Here is an 18647-nt window from a genome sequence, read left to right as displayed (position 1 = left end):
GTAATATTTGCTATTTACTTTGACCACCATAGTGGTACCATTGACCACATGAAAAGCAGAAGACTGGGAAATGCAAATTAAAACAACAGTGAGGTGCCATTATATACCTGTTGGCATCTATATATCATGCAGAATGGCCAAACTTCAGAATATTGACAATGCCAAATGTCCAAGTGAGTGTGGAGCATCAGGAGCTCTCATTCGTTGCTGGTGGGAATGCAAAATGGTGCAGCCACTTTGGAAGCCTCATTGGCAGTTTGTTATAGAACTAAACGTAATCCAGCAATCATGTTTCTTGGTATTTACCCAAAGGAGTTGAAAACTTATGTCCACACAAAAACCGGCAAATAGATGTATATAGGAGTTTTATTCATCCTTGCTCCAATTTAGAAGCAACCAAGATGTCCTTCAGTAGGTGAATGGGCAAATAAACTAAATAAACTATATACATCTAGATATGGGCTATTATTCAGCAGTAAAAAGAAATGAGCCATCAAGCTATGAAAAGATGTGGTGGAACTTTAAGTGCGTATTACTGAGCAAAAGAAGCCAATCCAATCTGAAAAGGCTACATAGTCTTTGATTCCGACTCTATGACATTTTGGAAAAGGCAAAATTATGAAGACAGTAAAAAGATCAGTGGTTACTGGGGATGGAGGAGGGAGAGGGATAAATAGATGGAGAACAGAAGGTTTTTAGGGCAGTGAAACTACTCTGCATTAAACCGTAATAGTGAATATACATCATTATATGTCTTTCCAACCCCTAGATTGTATAACACCAAGAGTGAGTCCTAATGTAAATATGGACTTTGGTAATGATGTGGCATGTAGGCTCATTGATTTGATCAGAGGTACCACTCTGGTGGGGGATGTTGATAATGGGGAGGCTGTGCATGTGTGGGGCAGAAGACATATGGGAAATCTCTGTACCTGCTCAATTTGGCTGGAAACCTAAAACTACTCTAAACAATAAAGTCTATTAAAACACACACACACACACACACACACACACACACACACACACACACACACACAACAGGGGCACCTGACTAGCTCAATTGGAAGAGCATGCGACTCTTGATCTCGGGGTCGTGAGTTCAAGCCCCACGTTGGGTGTAGAGATTACTTAAATAAATAAAACCGGAAAAAAACCCACAACAAAAGCAGAAGACACTGATTTACTGAAGGCCATTAGCAACTACTGCAAAAGTTTGTAGCTTTTAAAGCTACAAGTTTATAGCTTTTTAAAGACTCTGCCCAAAGGCAGTTGTTAAACATGTGCAGCTCTATGAGGTACACTGACTCTGTGATGTGTGACTTTTCTGTAGATCACATGAGTCCTCTTCAAAATTTATTGTGTTCATTTTCAATTTCAAATTTTCTTGTGCACGTACAAGAGTGAAGCAGTAGTTATCACAATGTCGGCTCCATTAGCAGAAAGCCGTGTAGTTATATATGCCAATATTTTGTGAGTGTCCTCAGATGCTGTACCCAGTAATTCCAATAGTGAGACACTTTTTTCCCCTCATTTATGGAATTAAAGTTGCTGTGACTTCATTTTGTTGCAAGTGATACAAATGACCTTGTTGCCAATGATACTGTAGGATTCAGTAACAAAGTTCCACATTGAAATAATGAACTTTAGAAGACCCATTTGTAGCAAAGCTGATGTACACAAAACAAAATAAGGCACCAGTCTGTCAGGAGGCTTTCTCTTTCTATCGTGCCCATCCTCAATCAGACTCCAAGTGTTCGAATCTTCAAACATTGACTTTTAAGCCAACCTAAGTGTCTCCCAATAACATGAAACATTTTTATAAAAGCACTCTGAATCTTTTTGCATGTTATTATTCATAATCAGTTAAAAATCTTTAAGCAAACAATTCAACAAACCTAATACCAAAACTTCAGCGTTTCAGCAAATTTTAATAACTGAAAACAACCCTAACAAACAAGAAGTTTGAAAAGTCATCCTTCAAAAGCACGAGCATAACCAAACAACTTAGTCAAATACAGTGGTTTCAGATTTTCATCTGGGAATTTTGTTTCAGCGGTTGGCAATATCTGAATTCTTGGGACCAATCTTGTGATGGAGATGTGTTTTTGGTGGGAAAAATTTAGATATAAATTTATACATATGGGACTGGAATGAAATGAAGAAGTCCTCATGTTTTGCTGCATTTAAAAGAATCAGAAACAGAAAAGGGGAAAAAAAAAGACGCAGAAGCAGAAAGTCTACTGCTGCTTGTGTTACTACCATGTACTACCATGGCTTGTGCTCATGCAGGATCCCAAGTGCTGGAAGCTTTCTCTTGTGCACCTGCTCAGACTTAGGCAAGCCCTGTGACCCTTTGGTTATCACCACTTGGTTTAGATCTGCGGAACAGTTGATGAGTAGGATAGACTGTGTGTCTGGGGCTCCCGGGGACCCTAACTTGGTATACCAACCTTAGTTGGCTCTCAGGATGTTGTTAAATGTGTAGCTTTTTTTCTTATTTGCATCTATGGCAGTTTCTTCCTCTTCTGGCTGCTCTATCAGACGTGGAATAATTAGTGGTTCTTGGATTTTCTTGGAAGAGCTTGTCACCCTGGCTTTTAGTTTGTTAGTTTATCCAGTGATTTTGTGTCTCTGATATAGTCTCTGCTTTTTTGTTAAGTTGTTTTTTTTTTTTTTTTTTTTTTTTTTTTTTTGAGAGAGAGCAAGTGAGCAGGAGCGGGGGAGGGCAGAGAGAGAGAGAGAGAGGAAGAAAGAATCCCAAGCAGGCTCCATGTTGGCAGTGTGATGCCTGAAGCAGGGCTCGAACTGATGAACTGTGAGATCATGACCTGAATCAGAAGTCCAGGTGCTTCTCAAAAAAGTATTCTTTGTGTATTACTCAGCTTGCTCTCATTGTTGGGGTGAGAATAACATTCACTTGTGACTTTGTATATCAGGCGTTGGCTAACTTTGATCTGTGGGCCAAATTCTGCCCATCCCCTGTTTCCATAAATACAGTTTTACTGAAACCCAGCCATGCTCGTTTTGTTTACATATTTTCTGTGACTAAAAACTGAGTCGTTATGACAGAGACCATATGGCCTGTAAAGCAAAAATTATTTACTATCTAGTCTTTTACAGAAAAAGTTGGCCAACACTTGTTCCACATCTTAAGTGGAAGCAGAATTCCCCTTGACACTATGAAAATTTTGTTGCATCCTGGAATGAAATTCCACGCTTTGAATGGGACTTACAGTGTCTATTGGTCAGAAGTGTGAATGTCTATTCTCTGTATTATACGTTACTGTTTTTTTTTTTTTTTAATCACTGTATGTGTTTTGTGTTTGATTAACCAGAATCTCAGAACCAGATATTTGTTTGGCAAATATTAGGTCTTGTTCTTCAAAATGGCACTTGCTACTAAAAATGATATGGACTGAATTTTGAGTCGTTTTTCTAAGGAGATTGCTTGCTTTGGATTAATCCATTTCTCCTTTATCTCCTAGAGGCCAAGGAATCCCTGATAAGGCCTTTGATAGAGGATATCAAGTTATTGGCAGAGGTTTTTTTGTTTTGTTTTGTTTTGTTTTTTTGAGAGACAGAGAGTGAGAAAGACAGAGCAAGCAGAGGGGGAACAGAGAGAGAGGGAGAGAAAGAGAATCTTAAGTGGGCTTCAACCCAGCGCGAACCTGACACTGGGCTCGATCTCACGACCCTGGGATCATGACCTGAGTGGAACTCGAGACTCAGATGCACGTGCCCCCGACATAAGGTTTTATTTGTTTGTTTGTTTATTTAAAAAAAAAAATTAATGTTTATTTTTGAGAGGCACAGAGACAGAATGCGAGTGGGTTAGGGGCAGAGAGAGAGGGACACACAGAATCCGAAGCAGTCTGAGCTGTCAGCACAGACCCCAATGCGGGGCTCAAACTCTCCGACCGCGAGATCATGACCTGAGCCGAAGTCGGCCACTTAACTGACTGAGCCACCCAGGAGCCCCTAGTATGTTTATTTATCTATTTATTTAGAGATAGGGCGTGAGGCAGGGGCAGAGAGAGGGAAAGAGAGATCCCAAGGTGACAGTGCAGAGCCCTACATGGGGTTCGAACCTACAAACTGTGAGATCATGACCTGAGCCAAAATCAAGAGTCTGATGTTTAACTAACTGAGCCACCCAGGCACCGCTGACATAATTTTGATAAAGGAAAAAAATAAATATAATTTACACACAGTTCATAATTTGCATGGATAATTTATATGACCATGTTATCTTTGACTTCTTTGACTGAATGTTTAGCCAACTCTATCAGCAAATGTGAATTTGTAACTCTTTTAGGCATCATTGTCAGGGAGATGGGAAACATAGTAATCAATATTTTCTCAGTTTTAATTTTTCTAATTATAAACAAACGTATAGGGAAAAGTACAAAATAAGTCAATCTTGATCATTTTTAACACTGTTTAATCTTCTTCTAAAGCTTTTTTAAAAAAAAACACTAATTTTAACATGTTGTCAAATGTGTTTCTGCATCTGTTGAGATGATCATGATTTTTATTTTTCATGTGGTTAATGTAGTGTATTGAACTGATTGATTTGTAGATGTTGAATCATCCCTGTATCTCTGGAATAAATCCCATTTGATCACAGTGTGTGATCCTTTGAATATACTGTTGAATTTGGTTTGCTGATATTTTGTTGAAGATTTTTGCAGCTATGTTCATCAAGGATATCAGCCTATATTTTCTTTTCTTTTGGTGTTCTTATCTGGTTTTGGTATCAAGGTAATCGTGGCCTCATCAACTGAGTTTGGAAATGTTTTCTCCTCTTCTATTTTTTTGGAAGAGTTTGAGAAGGATTGGTACAAGTTACCAGTGAAGCCATCCAGTCCTAGACTTTGGTTTGTTATGAGGTTTTTGATTAATTCAGTCTCCTTACTAGTATTTGGTCTAACTTTCCTATTTCTTCATGATACAATCTTGGCAGGCTGTAGGTTTCTAGGAATTCATCCATTTTTTTACGTTGCCCAGTCTGTTGGTATATAATTGCTCATACTAGTCTCTTCTGATCTTTACATGGTATTTTTGTGGTATCTGTTGCAGTGTCTCTTTTATTTCTGATTTTGAGTCCTCTTTTTTTTCTTGCTGAGTTTAACTATAGGTTTGTCAATTTTGTGTTATCTTAAAAAAAACAGCTCTTGGGGCACCTGGGTGGCTCAGTCGGTTGAGCGTCCGACTTCGGCTCAGGTCATGATCTCACGGTCTGTGAGTTCGAGCCCCACGTCGGGCTCTGTGCCGACAGCTCAGAGCCTGGAGCCTGTTCAGATTCTGTGTCTCCCTCTCTCTGTGACCCTCCCCGTTCATGCTATGTCTCTCTCTGTCTCAAAAAAACTAAATAAACATTAAAAAAAAATTTAAAAAAACACAGCTCTTAGTTTCATTGATCTCTTCTCTTGTCTTTTTAGTCTGTATTTCATTTATTTTCACTCTGATCTTTGTTACTTCCTTCCTTTTACCAAGTTTGGGCTTTGTTTGTTCTTCCTTTTCTAGTTCCTTGAGATGCAAAGGTAGATTGTTTATTTGAGGTCTTTCTTGTTTCCTGATGTAGGCTTTTATCACTATGAACTTTATGCACGCTCAGTATGAATTTCCTACAGTTATTCTTAAATTCAGTGAGTATTTGGACACAGAGGCGGTGTGAGAAGGTGGCTGTGCCTAGTGGTTTGTGTGTGGGATGCTTCGGGCAGAGGAAATCCCCAGGAGCTAAGCTGTTGCTTGGCTTTCCTGGGGTCACAAGCTGCTTGACATTAGCTGGGGACCGGGACCCTCTCCCCTGCCTCCCACCAGAGGGCTTGTGGCTAGGTCTATGGGAGATCAGATATTTGTTCTCTGTTCTTGAGGACAAAGAGATTGTGATCTTGTTCTGTGGAACGTTCCTCCGCCCTTTCAAATGTATGATCATATTCTCAGCATTTGCTTTTACATTCAACCTCGAAACTTCCTGCCCAATTCTTAGTAAAGTTCTGCTGCCAGCAGCCTGCATGAGGCGGAATGCTGATTTAGCTCCTAGGCTGAGCTGAGCCACATTGCCATGGTAACCAGCAGTCAAACCTGGGAGAAGCAAGGCTGCAGAGGCACTGGAGTCATCACCAAACAACAAATCAAAGGGAAATGTCTCAGGGGAGATTTCTAATTATCACACATTTGTCCTTGCAGCCAAACCAGAGTGCAGAGGAAATGGCACCGTTGGCATTGGCACCTTTGGGCCGCAAAATCATGGAAACTTTCTTGTTCTTCTGTGGGCGTTCCCTGGAGCCTCCTGCTGCCTTAGGGTCTATTGAAACCGATGTTTAGATTGACCTTTTCCTTAGAGTTGTCACCAAGTCCTTAGTAGTGATAACTATAATGCTCTACAGCTTAAGGTATTTTTGAAGGCAGCAAGGCACTTTTCTTTTTTATTTCACTTTTTTTTTAAGCAAGGCAATTTTAAAAAGCCTTATATCTGTGAGCCTGATAGCTAATAAACATCTGCGATTGTTCTCTGACATCTTGAAGAGATTGCCTCTGTTCCTTCCATACTTTTTTTCTTTTCCCCATCCTTTTTAATATAAGCCAATTTACTTCAGGAATCCTTAAGACCAGTAGAGTACAAACTGATCTGTTTGCATGTAAATGTATGCAAATCATGTTACAGTAAGACAGGCCTCCTAGAGTAACAATTGGTAACATCTATGTTTGCTCATGAAGAGAGTGTTCAAGGTTACAAAGCTATCACTAAAGATTTATAGTTTTCCAGGGAGATAGTTGTAGAAATCCTTTTCCTACTTTTAAATATGCTGAGACCAAAGGCTGTCCAAGCCTTGAGACAAGGGAGAGAGGTGATAAATGAAGACACAGCATCACGTGAATAAAATTCAAGTTGCCTTTGTTAAGACAGCAGCTCCGACCTTGTTGCAGTCAGCCTGGTCTGCAAAGGTGTCTGTGTTAGTGAAGTTCTTTAACGTATCTGTTCTGCATTAATTCATATTTCTGAATGGCATATGCTGGAGGCTGGCCTGAATCACCTTTGTTTTATTATAGGTGCATTTAAGGTCAACTACCACTAACTGCATTGTTAAATATTGATTTAGCCATTTGAATTAATGTAATTTTCAGTCCTTTCCCTACTTAATGTGTACTAGCAACCGCATGACCCAGCCAGACAGGAGATCAATATGTGGGGACTCAGTTTGTACCGAGGCTCGGTTCACCACTTTCCCTGCTTGCTAATTTTCCTGTGGAAGCCGAAGTGTCCCGCTTAACCCGCCCCTTGGCTTGTCTACTTACTTCCTGCAAAACTTCCAAATGCTTTCGTCTCTTGTAGAAGTTTTCTGACCTAGGTAGTGGTCATTGTTTCTTGGGCTTCTGAACCACAGGTTTCCCTTGTTCAGGAAAACCATCAAGAAAGCAAAAAACAAAACCCGCAACATTGTAACAGCAAGGTCAGAATGGCATGGATTTATAACCTTGCAGGACCTAAAACAAGCCTTAGCATCGCTTTATTCAGCACTCTTGTTTTATGGCTCACCAAACTGGGGGTCTAAAGGACTTTTCAAACCGCCAGCATCAGAACCAGAATCCTTATCTTCCAGATTTCTCTTTTCATTGTACTTATTGACCTCTAGTACATAGTATTTGTCTTTGTGACCTGGGGCAAAGTAAAGGAATTTTGTGACTACGTTCATTAAAGACACCATGGCATCAGGCCAAAGAGAGCTCGGTGAAAAATGAAATTGTTCATTTTAGCAGAGATCAAGTGGAGATACTATCCCTAAAGAACGGCCATAGTGGGGGCGCCTGGGTGGCTCAGTCGGTTAAGCGTCCGACTTTGGCTCAGGTCATGATTTCACGGTCCGTGAGTTCGAGCCCCACATCAGGCTCTGTGCTGACAGCTCGGAGCCTGGAGCCTGCTTTGGATTCTGTGTCTTCCTCTCTCCCTGACCCTCCCCCGTGCATGCTCTGTCTCTCTCTGTCTCAAAAATAAATAAACGTTAAAAAAAAAAAAAAAAAAGGAAGGCCATAGTGGTACTGCCTTCTTTGGAACTTTTCCGTTTGGGTGTGTAAACAATACACAGTACCAACTGGCTTGACTTATTCTAATTTAACATAAATATAGAAGAACAAACTGTAATACTGAGATCGTGATATGAAGCTGATAAATGTTCTTTTCCTGCCTAGCCTTCATTTAAGGTTAGAGGTGCTGGGGGCCATGTTTGCTACCTTATACAAAAAGCCTGCCTAAGAATGCAGGAAGCATTCTGGGAGACAGAGCCAAGAAATGGGGAGAGAGAGACCAGACCGTGGTGACATCAAGCATCTGGGTCCAGTCATGCCTGAAGCTAGTGATACCTCTCAAAATTTAGGTTACATAAAATCAATAAATTCCCTTCTTTTTTTTTTAATTTTTAAAAATCTTTATTAATTTTTGAGAGAGAGAGAGAGAGAGCGAGCAGGGGAGGAACAGAGAGAGAGGGAGACACAGAATCGGAAGCAGGTTCCAGGCTCCGAGCTGTCAGCACAGAGCCCCATGCGGGGCTCAAACCCGTGAACAGTGAGTTCATGACCTGAGCCGAAGTTGGATGCTCAACTGACTGAGCCACCCAGGTGCCCCAGTAAATCCCCTCATTTTCTTAAGTTGTCTTTTTGTTTGTTTTGTTTGTTTTTTTTTTTTTTGAAAACCACAACCAAGAGTGTCAACTTCCTGGCTAATACATAAGCTGAATTGGGTATTCAAGAAATACCTGGACCTTGATGGGTGTGGTATCCGACTTCTAAATTTTAACATAGTTCCACAGAAATGTCTTACAGCGTTTCTACTTGTGTTATAAAAGGCCAGGTGGTGGGTCTCTAGTAAACATTTGTATCTGACATCTCTCTCTCCCGTTTGTGTCTAGACAAACACAGACCTATAGTGTAAGCATTGTAAACCGACATTTTATTTTCAAAGCGCTTGCCTAATGTCACTGCTTTCTAGTGTGTAATAACGTCTTAGTAATTGTAGGCTATTTCCTTCACGTAAAAGCCACAGTCACTAAAGTTGCTTTCTCCCCCAAAAACCTGCACTGAAAAAAAAAAAATCCTTTCTATTCCCAAACTGAAATTGATTCTCTAGTAAGAGAGGAAAGCTCTGAGACTGAAATTGCAGACCTTTAGTCCTGGAAAAGTAACTTTAGAGATGGCCCAAGGCTCTCGGTTTGCAGGTGACATCAAAACTCAGAGGGTGTAGGCCATGTGGCTTCAGTTGCACAGTGCGTTTAACCGTGGAGCTGACACTAACACTCACATCTTTGACCACACGATTTCCCACCCTGCTCTGCATTCCTCTGCCTAATGCACTTGCTAGTACCCCGCTTCTTGTTTGGCAGTGTGTGGGGCGATACTTTTTATTCCTGGCTGTCTAGGGTAAAAAACTTGCAATGTTTACAGGATATAGGACAGTACCACTCTTTACCGACAGCCCACAGATGCATATTAGTTTGTGTGCCCAATTGTCTAAGTGCACACAAAGGCATAGCGACACTCGTCCTGATGGAGCTCAGGCACGTAATTAGAAAATAGAAGTTTAAACCAGGCAAGAAGAATCAAATTAACTGGAACAAACACAATAAACAGAATCAAATCTTTGGTCTCAGCACCTGGTTTTACACAGTGGAACTCAGGGATCAGTGACAAAACCCACCCAGCTTTTTGACGGCATCTCTACCTGCTAAAAAAGGTGTATAGGTAGCAGATTTGAGCGTCCCGTCTCTTTGGGTGGTTTTTATTCACATCACATAGACCTCCTTGCAAACACTCTACAGTTCCATGCAATTAAATGAGACCTCACTCGTTGACGTGAAAGGAGGTTTGGTATATCAATATATAATATATAATATATATGTAATAGAAATGGATGATTTTTGCCTCTTTTTATGTATTGACTGTAGTTTATACAGAGCAAAATCCTCTAAGAACTAAAGCATCAAAATTATAAAATGTCTGGATGTGAAGTTCATAAAGCTGAAACTACTTTTTTCTTAAACAAAGGCAGATGCTTTGTGTAGATGGATATCTCTTTTCTGCGTTCTAGGCATTTACTTTCATTTTTGAAACTCTTTTAAGTGCTACATGAGGCACCTGGCCCTGGAGTGAAAAGAGATTAAAAACACCTTGGGGAATCTTAATTCCTTCTAAATCACTTTTTCCTCCTTAAAAAAAAAAAAAAAAAAAAAGGAGTTGGTCTCGAATGAAATATGGAACCTTATCTACCTTATGAATAATCTCCTCTCTTTTCTCCTCTCTGCCCCAGAGTTCCAGGGCTTGGAGATAGATAGGGGGTGATTAAAAATTCTCATCCTGCCTATGTGCCTTGTGCCCTCTCCTTTGTCATTTTGCAGTTGGGTATCAAAGCGGTAGCATCTATGTTCTTTGAAGACTAAGCAGTTTGGACATGCAATTTAGATGAAAAACAATTACTCTGTGTTAGCTTGCTTTTGGCAAGAGTGTATTAAGGCTCATCTCATTGATGGGAAACAAAAGCTCCCCTTCATCTTCATGAATTTCAAATGAGAGAGAGAGAGAGAGAGAGAGGAAGAAAAGGGAACAGTGAGTTTTCTGGCAGGAGCTTTTCTGCATAACCTTTCTCTGACGAGTTGGAGTTGGCGGCTTTCTTTCTAGAACACCCTTAGCCCTGGCTTGGATAATAATGCATTTCTTGCCCTTGCACAGATGGTGCAAATGATCATTTGCTTCAACTGGTGGGAGCCGTTGAAACACACAAAGAAGACTAAATTGTTGAAGGGCAAGCTGTGGCTTTTTTTTTTTTAAATTTAGGAAGGGAAGAAAATTAATGGACACCTTGCATTGATACCTTTTGTTACAGTTGTGTTTCAGTTTGAAAACACAAGCAAACAGAAGGCATGCTTGTGAATTAGCTATGTTCAAAGTTGTATCAGGGGCCTTTGGAGGGGCTCAGTTGGTTAAGGTACCCTTTGGCTCAGGTCACAATCTCATGGTTCATGAGTTCAAGGCCTGTGTCAGGCTCTGTGCTAACGACAGCTTGGAACCTGCTTCGGATTCTGTGTCTGCCCCTCCCCTGCTTCCTCTCTCTCTCTCTCAAAACACACTAGGGACAAAAAACACTAGGGGCCCTTAAAAAACACCATGTTATCTTTAAGGGCTCAGTTTGAAAATATTAGTTCAGAGAGTTACATTGGATCTTCAACTTCTGAATAATGATGTGTTGGCACATTGCTTGTGGTACTTGTGGTCCCAGAATGAAAGCCCAACAGGCTTTGTGTGTGTTTGTAGGAATGTGTGTTAAGGAGAAACAGAGCTGGTACCTGTGTGGCACCCTGAGTCTTGTGCTTAGAAGGTTAAGTGTCAGTCGGTTAACCATCCCAACGCTTGATTTAGGCTCAGGTCATGATCTCATGGTTCACGGATTTGAGCCCTACATCACCCTCTGTGCAGAACATGGAGCGTGCCTGGGATTCTCTCCCTCTGCCCCTCTCTCCCACTCGTGCTCTCTCTCTCTCTCTCTCTCAAAAAAAGTGTGCATATATATATGTATATATATATATGTGTATATATACATATATATGTGTATATATATGTGTGTGTATATATACATATATATGTGTGTGTGTGTATGTGTATATACATATACATATACATATATATATATATATATATATATATATATATATATATACATATATATAAAACCTTCAGGGATGGTGTGAGTATTAAATAAACATAAAGTGATTAAAACAGTTCATGGCATGTGGTGCAGGTTTTTAAAAAAAATTATTGTTATAACTGTATACATTTAGTTATTTAGAGTGGCTATTATTCTGTCTTTTAAAAAAATTTTTTTTAACATTTATTCATTTTTGAGAGGCAGAGAGAGACGGAGCATGAGTGGGGGAGGGACAGAGAGAGAGGGAGACACAGAATCTGAAGCAGGCTCCAGACTCTGAGCTGTCAGCACAGAGCCCGATGTGGGGCTCAAACTCATGAGCCGTGAGACTGTGACCTGAGCCAAAGTCAGATGCTTAACCGACTGAGCCACCCAGGAGCCCCTCTACCTTCTTATATGGCCTGAACTCACTGTTCAAAGCCCATGTTCAAATGAGATTTCCTAAGTGCATGTAGAAAAGAAAGCAATCAGAAAAGTATAAACTAGCTTTACTTAATTTTTTCGGATATTTCTTTTTATCATTTTTTTAACGTTTATTTATTTTTGAGAGAGAGAGACAGACAGGGAGAGTGTGAACGGGGGAGGGCAGAGAGAGAGGGAGATGCAGAATCTGAGGCAGGCTCCAGGCTCTGAGCTGTAAGCACAGAGCCTGACTCGGGGCTTGAACCCATGAACCTTGAGATCACGACCTCAGCTGAAGTCAGACGCTCAACCAACTGAGCCACCCAGGTGCCCCTAGGATATTTCTTAATAAAATATGTATAATATTCCTGTATAAAGTCTGTGTCTTCCTACCTAATGGGCTTAGAGTTATATCTGTGTAGGGTATAGACACAAATTTTTTCTGCCTCTGAATCTGAATGTCTCCCTTCATATAATGCAGTCTCCCAAATGTCTGTGTAGCCAGTGTCAACCCCTAGCACATATTATAGGAATATGTTACAATTTTAAAAGGTAAAAAGAAAGTACTTAAATTCATCTGAAACCCACCACAACATAATAATATAAAGGTTTTCCGTTTATGGTGCATTTTGTTCACTCCTAAATAGTATGCCTCTGAGTTGTAACCCTTCTGCCACGGATCTCCCTCAGAGGAGGTCCTGCCTCCTGGTTAACATCACAGCTGTGACACGGGGACCTTTGCTTTTCTTTCTGTGAATGAGGTCCTCCTGGGTGTTTGTTGGGGATGTTTATGCATTCCTCCCACAATTTTAAAATTTGGTAACTTAATACATCACAAGAACAAACTGTGAGCATCTCCAGCAAACCAGTTTTGTGGAGTTTTCAACATTCTCCAGTTCAAATATTGAGACAGACACACGTGCTGTCTTCAGCGATGGCGTTGTTCATTAGGGTTTTCTAAGCCATTGAAAACATTTTCCATTGGGTGCTGAGTCACTGTATGGACTGCCTCTCTGAGAAAAATCCTAAATTTCTTCCAAGTGTGGGGTTTTGATGAGGGGGCAGGCTTATATAGGTCCCATAAAAAAAATCTGAAGGGGGGAGGTGTGATAGAAAGTAGCCAGGTAGTTCGTTGAGATCTGCCAGTACGTTTTCTGAAAAAGACATCAAGGCTGAACCGTTACCCGTTTGAAATAAAATCACGCAGAAAGAAAGTACAATGCAAAATAATGAAATTGTCCTAAGTTAGGGCGAAATTTCATAACATAAAATAGAAACCATGTATATATTTTATACAAAAGGATCAATAACTCACATTTTCTGAGGGCAGATATGGAATAAAATGAACATTAGTATTAATAACTTTCCATTATTAAAATTTCAAATTTTATATTGTACTTTATAAAATTACCTTCTGTATAGATCTATAGACCCGCGCCTCTCTAAACATTGCTGCATAGATCTCCTAAATGTATTCTTCTGCCTTCCAAGGTCCATGCATTTTCAAAATAAATCATTGAAGGGAGTCAAGTGATTGGTATGCTGATTATATTAACAGAGGGGAACTTGTATCAATGTTAGAAAATATATCACCTCTCTTTCATACACTTCTCTTCCTGGAAATGCCCATTAAAGTAAGAGAAAGGAATCCAAAATAAAAGAGTTTTATACTAGCATGGTTTTAACTTTAATATGGTAGGTGGTTACAGTGGTAAAGGGGAACACTTAGCCTAAGACTTTGCTTTCTGTTCCTCAGTTCTTTTAAGTTATTTATTTATTTAATGTTTATTTACTTATTTTGAGAGAGAAAGCATGAGCAGGGGAGGGGCAGAGAGAGAGTGGGGGAGAGAGAATCCCCAGCAGGCTCCATGCTGTCAGCACAGAGCACCACAGAGCCCCACTCGGGGCTCAAATTCACAAATTGTGAGATCATGACCTGAGCTGAAAGCAAGAGTCATACGCTTAATGAACTGAGCTACCCAGGTGCCCCTGAAGTTACTCATTTTTAAATTAACTTTGTCATTTTTGCCATGAGTTTGATATTACTTGTTATATAGTTTTATCACTTTTTAAATGAGATATAATTGACATGTAACATTATATTCATTTCCAGGTGTACAACTTAATGAGTTGATATTTGTATATCTGATGAAACGATCACTGCAACAAGTCTAGTTAACATCCTCATCACACCTTATTGTGGCTTTTAAAAATGAAGATGTAAGCAGTACTGAGCGATTTGCATTAGGGTGGGCGCCGTTGATTAGCATTTGGGAGGAACGTGATTTAGAAGAAAGAGCTCAGCTTCACAGTCAGAAAAATGTTAAGTTTGGGGCCAGCAAACATTCTTCATGTGCCATCACATGGTTCTAGGGCAAGTGTATAAAATTCTTTGACCTAGTTTCTTGATGAGGAAAGGTTGTTATTAAGATTACATCCAATACACAAATCACCGGGTACCCTGGGTAGAATGACTCAGTAGACCGAAGCTGACAGTATCAATTACAGACAGGTTTGTGCCGACCCCTCTGGACTTCTACTGCACACAGTGTGCATAAAGTCAGAGAGTACCCAAAAGCTTATAAATTATACTTTACCTCCTTCCTACAAAGTGCATTTTGAAAAACCACGGTGACATAAATCCATAACTCACGGAATAAAGTTGTGTTCACTAGTAGCCTTTGACCTTTCTTTGGTTTTGCTTATAGCAGAAAATAATGGCTTTTTTTTTTGCCTTTGGAATATAGCGTGATGGCAAAAATTAGTAGTTGTCTTTACCAATCTATGTGGATGTTGCACTGCCTTTTTAAAAGAAGACTGGTGTCCACTTATATTTATTATTATATATGTGTGTACACATATACATATATATCTATATATATATGTAAACTATTTGAAACCTAGACTTTGACTTAAATGAGCAGAACTTGCAATGCTGTTGTTGTTGTTTTTTTTTTTTTCAACGTTTATTTATTTTTGGGACAGAGAGAGACAGAGCATGAACGGGGGAGGGGCAGAGAGAGAGGGAGACACAGAATCGGAAACAGGCTCCAGGCTCTGAGCCATCAGCCCAGAGCCCGACGCGGGGCTCAAACTCACGGACCGTGAGATTGTGACCTGGCTGAAGTCGGACGCCCAACCGACTGCGCCACCCAGGCGCCCCACAATGCTGTTGTTTTTAAATGCTATGTTTTCTTGTTGGTACACAAATCAGAGAATTTCTGTGCACTTAGAAATTAGAAAATAATATGGCTTCCCCCTGCCCCAACTTAAAAGCAGTTCAGAGATCTCTTATTTTAAATTTGTTTTTTTTTTAACGCTTATTTATTTTTGAGACAGAGAGAGACAGAGCATGAATGGGGGAGGGTCAGAAAGAGAGAGGGAGACACAGAATCTGAAACGGGCTCCAGGCTCTGAGCTGTCAGCACAGAGCCCGACGCGGGGCTCGAACTCATGAACTGAGAGATCATGACCTGAGCCTAAGTCAGATGCTTAACCGACTGAGCCACGCAGGTGCCCCAGAGATCTCTTAGATTATCCTAAATTTCTATGTAAAAGCTACGGGTTGTAATGGAGATCAGACTTTTGTATGTGTAACAGGTTGTCAGCTATAATTAAGCAAAATGCCCAGAGCTTCCCAGCTGAACATATATGACAATGAACCAGTGATCAAAAAATCGTTGTTGAATGAAACAATACCAATAAGCGACATCTGTGATTGCTCAGAACCTCATATGGTTCTGGCATGCATCTACTTTTCTATAAATCTTGAGCTTCAAAGAGGCTGAAAATTCTTTTCATATTGATTTTTTGTGGTTGATTTTGTTGAATAAAGCTAATGTGTGCAGTTGTTGAGAGCGAACATAGGAGGGGCATTGGAAACATGTGGCATTTGTCTCATTTCCAGGACAATAGACTAATAGCTCTGAAAAGAAAATTGATTCAGAATGTGATATAGAACATACGCTAGAGTGGATCACCAAGTCCTGAATTCATCTTGAGCATGAAATGTTAGTACCTCTGAGAATATTCCCTGGAAATCCAGAAACGTTGTCTGGTTCTGACACGTTTCTTTTTCTTTCAATAAACATCAGATCCGGGCTGGTGCTAGGGTTAAGCCCTCGGGTGGCTGGAATGAAGCTGCCATCCGGAGAGATTCCACTATTTATCAGACCAGCTTCACGGGTGATTTAAATAGTCCTCCCCCAACATTTTGACACAATGCAATTATTTTGCTTTAGACAGTCAGCATTGGTTTGTTTGAAAAGGTTGTTGCTAAAAGTACCATCTTCAGATAAATGTGCTCAGATTTGTATTTTAGATGTATTTCACAGCTACGCTTTTATAAATAGGTTGGAAATAGCTAGATACTGATTTATGGTTGACAGCTAGTTTTAGTGGTATTCAGAATTTCTGCAAGGATACTTTGACTTGTTCCCTTGAGTCTTTACAGCTCATGAAAACTCCAAACAGTTTTGAAGACAAGAGGAAGAAAAATATTTAACACAATATGTTCAGACCTCAGTGGGTTATCTTGTTCCAGATTTTCCAAACCAGCTTAAGTGTCATACAGTTTTTCCGCAATTGTTTATTTGAACACTTATTGCAATAGTTTCGGTGTGATCAGTGGATAACAGAAGGCCCACTCGGTGCCCGATTTACACCTGGGAATGCCTAGTGCACATGCTCTTTACGCCTTGTGTTTGTGTCATTTTTCCTGTTGGTTTAAGAACATGGATTCTGGAGTCTGTGTCTCCCAAATGGGCTCTGGAGGAAATGTTGCCCAAGTTAGTAACTTCTTTTGTTTCGGTTTCTTTGTCTCTACAATTATGGAGGCTGATAGTACCTCCTTCTTAGGGAGGTATGGGTGTTAAGTAAATTAGTGCACCTAAAGATTTTTGAAATGATTGAATTAGAGGGCATCTGTGATAAATATTATCTTCTATTACATGTATATGTATGTGTATGTGAATATATGTATACCCACACATGTATGTGTGTATGTGTTCATAACAATATGTAGTGGAAATAGACATTGATAAATCTAAAATAATTAGTGTTCCTTCTTATATCTTATTCCTATTCCCATCATCGGTTGTGTGGAAATTGCTCTATCACCAAATATGTGTTGAATAACATAAAATACTAAACTAGTCCCTTTATCAAAGATATAAAGACAATGCATGAAGCTGGATGCTTTCAAGATTTTTCACTCACCCCTTTTCCCTCATTTTATCCTCAAATATTTTAATATATTTTGTAAGTCTCGAGAGCATTTAAGCTACTTGAATGATCCATCCAGAATCTTCCAGATGTGTTTATATAATTCATGATGTGTGGGCATTTCTCTGTGGCGATTCTACGTGGCTATCAGGTTTGAGCAAAAGGCACAATAAAGGATTTAATCCAACATTTCTATTTATTTCCCTTATGAAGAGAGTGGTCTTCCTACTACCTGGTAACTTTTGCCTCTTCAAGCAGTGTTTCTTGGTGCCTCCAATAAATGATACTTTCCCACCATTCCTTCACATGCTATGCTGTTTGCACGATCTCCCCAAGGTTCTTGTGTTTCTCTTTGTCAGCATCTGTGTTGGAGTATGGTCACAGACATGGTGTGGGTGAAGGGCAAAGAGGACATCCGTGCCGGAAATTCGGGGAGCCTTTTCCTCCCAAAGATGAAAAATGTTCTGGACTCCCTCTCTGCCTCTCAACCCGAAGATGGTGCATGTCACTTGACTTTGCTCTGTCAGTGCTCAGCACAGAGCAGTAACTACTCTTCCTGTTTTACGTTTTTCATTTTAAAGATCCAATTAACTTCTCTTGAATATTGCAGCGGGCCTGCTGACCTAATAATTCTTTCATCCCTGATTTCCATCATTATCTCTGCTTGAAGTTACCTCACACGCACACCTCGGCCAGAGAATACGTGTGAAGGACAGACAGTCCCCTCTTACGGGAAAGGCTCATCTCATCTGAGAGCCGAGTCTCAAGTGCATAACGAATGCTATTTTCTCATTTTCGGGGGCATTTGTCAGACATGTTATTTTAGGTTTAGATGTGGTATCACCGAATGCAATAGCATGGCTGTTCTAGTCTTCAGAAATTCTGAGACAGGCACTTCCTGGGGGTGTCTAGGAACGTTCATCACTCATTGAGGCTCCAGGTTCAGAAGTCCTGAACCTTTTCTCTCCAGGTCTGTTCCTTTGTCACTTTCTGTGACTCCCAACACCAGTCAGTGGTTTGCAGTGCATTCTTTCTGATACAGAACCGTCACATCTCTGAGAAATATACAGTTCCTCATTCTCAGGGATTCAGCCAGTGAGAGCAAGTGTCAGTTTCCTGATGATGTCTGAAAGGATGACTTTCTGGGGGCGCCTGGGTGGCTCAGCCGGTTAAGCGTCTGACTTCGGCTCAGGTCACGATCTCGCGGTCCGTGAGTTCGAGCCCCGCGTCGGACTCTGTGCTGACCGCTCGGAGCCTGGAGCCTGCTTCAGATTCTGTGTCTCCCTCTCTCTCTGCCCCTCCCCCATTCATGCTCTGTTTCTCTCTG

The 18647-nt window shown here is 40.4% G+C and overlaps 1 long non-coding RNA gene across 1 annotated transcript in view; it reads left to right on the top strand.

Annotated features, from left to right (window-relative positions):
• The window catches only part of LOC128315023 (uncharacterized), a 180725-nt gene that overhangs the window by 101548 nt on the left and 60530 nt on the right, over positions 1-18647 (top strand). The gene's annotated exons all lie outside the window — the stretch shown is intronic.

Source organism: Acinonyx jubatus, chromosome A1, assembly GCF_027475565.1.
Source record: "Acinonyx jubatus isolate Ajub_Pintada_27869175 chromosome A1, VMU_Ajub_asm_v1.0, whole genome shotgun sequence".
Lineage (NCBI taxonomy): Eukaryota > Metazoa > Chordata > Mammalia > Carnivora > Felidae > Acinonyx > Acinonyx jubatus.
The sequence above is the reverse complement of the archived record's forward strand: the minus strand, read 5'-3'. Positions and strand labels throughout refer to the sequence as shown.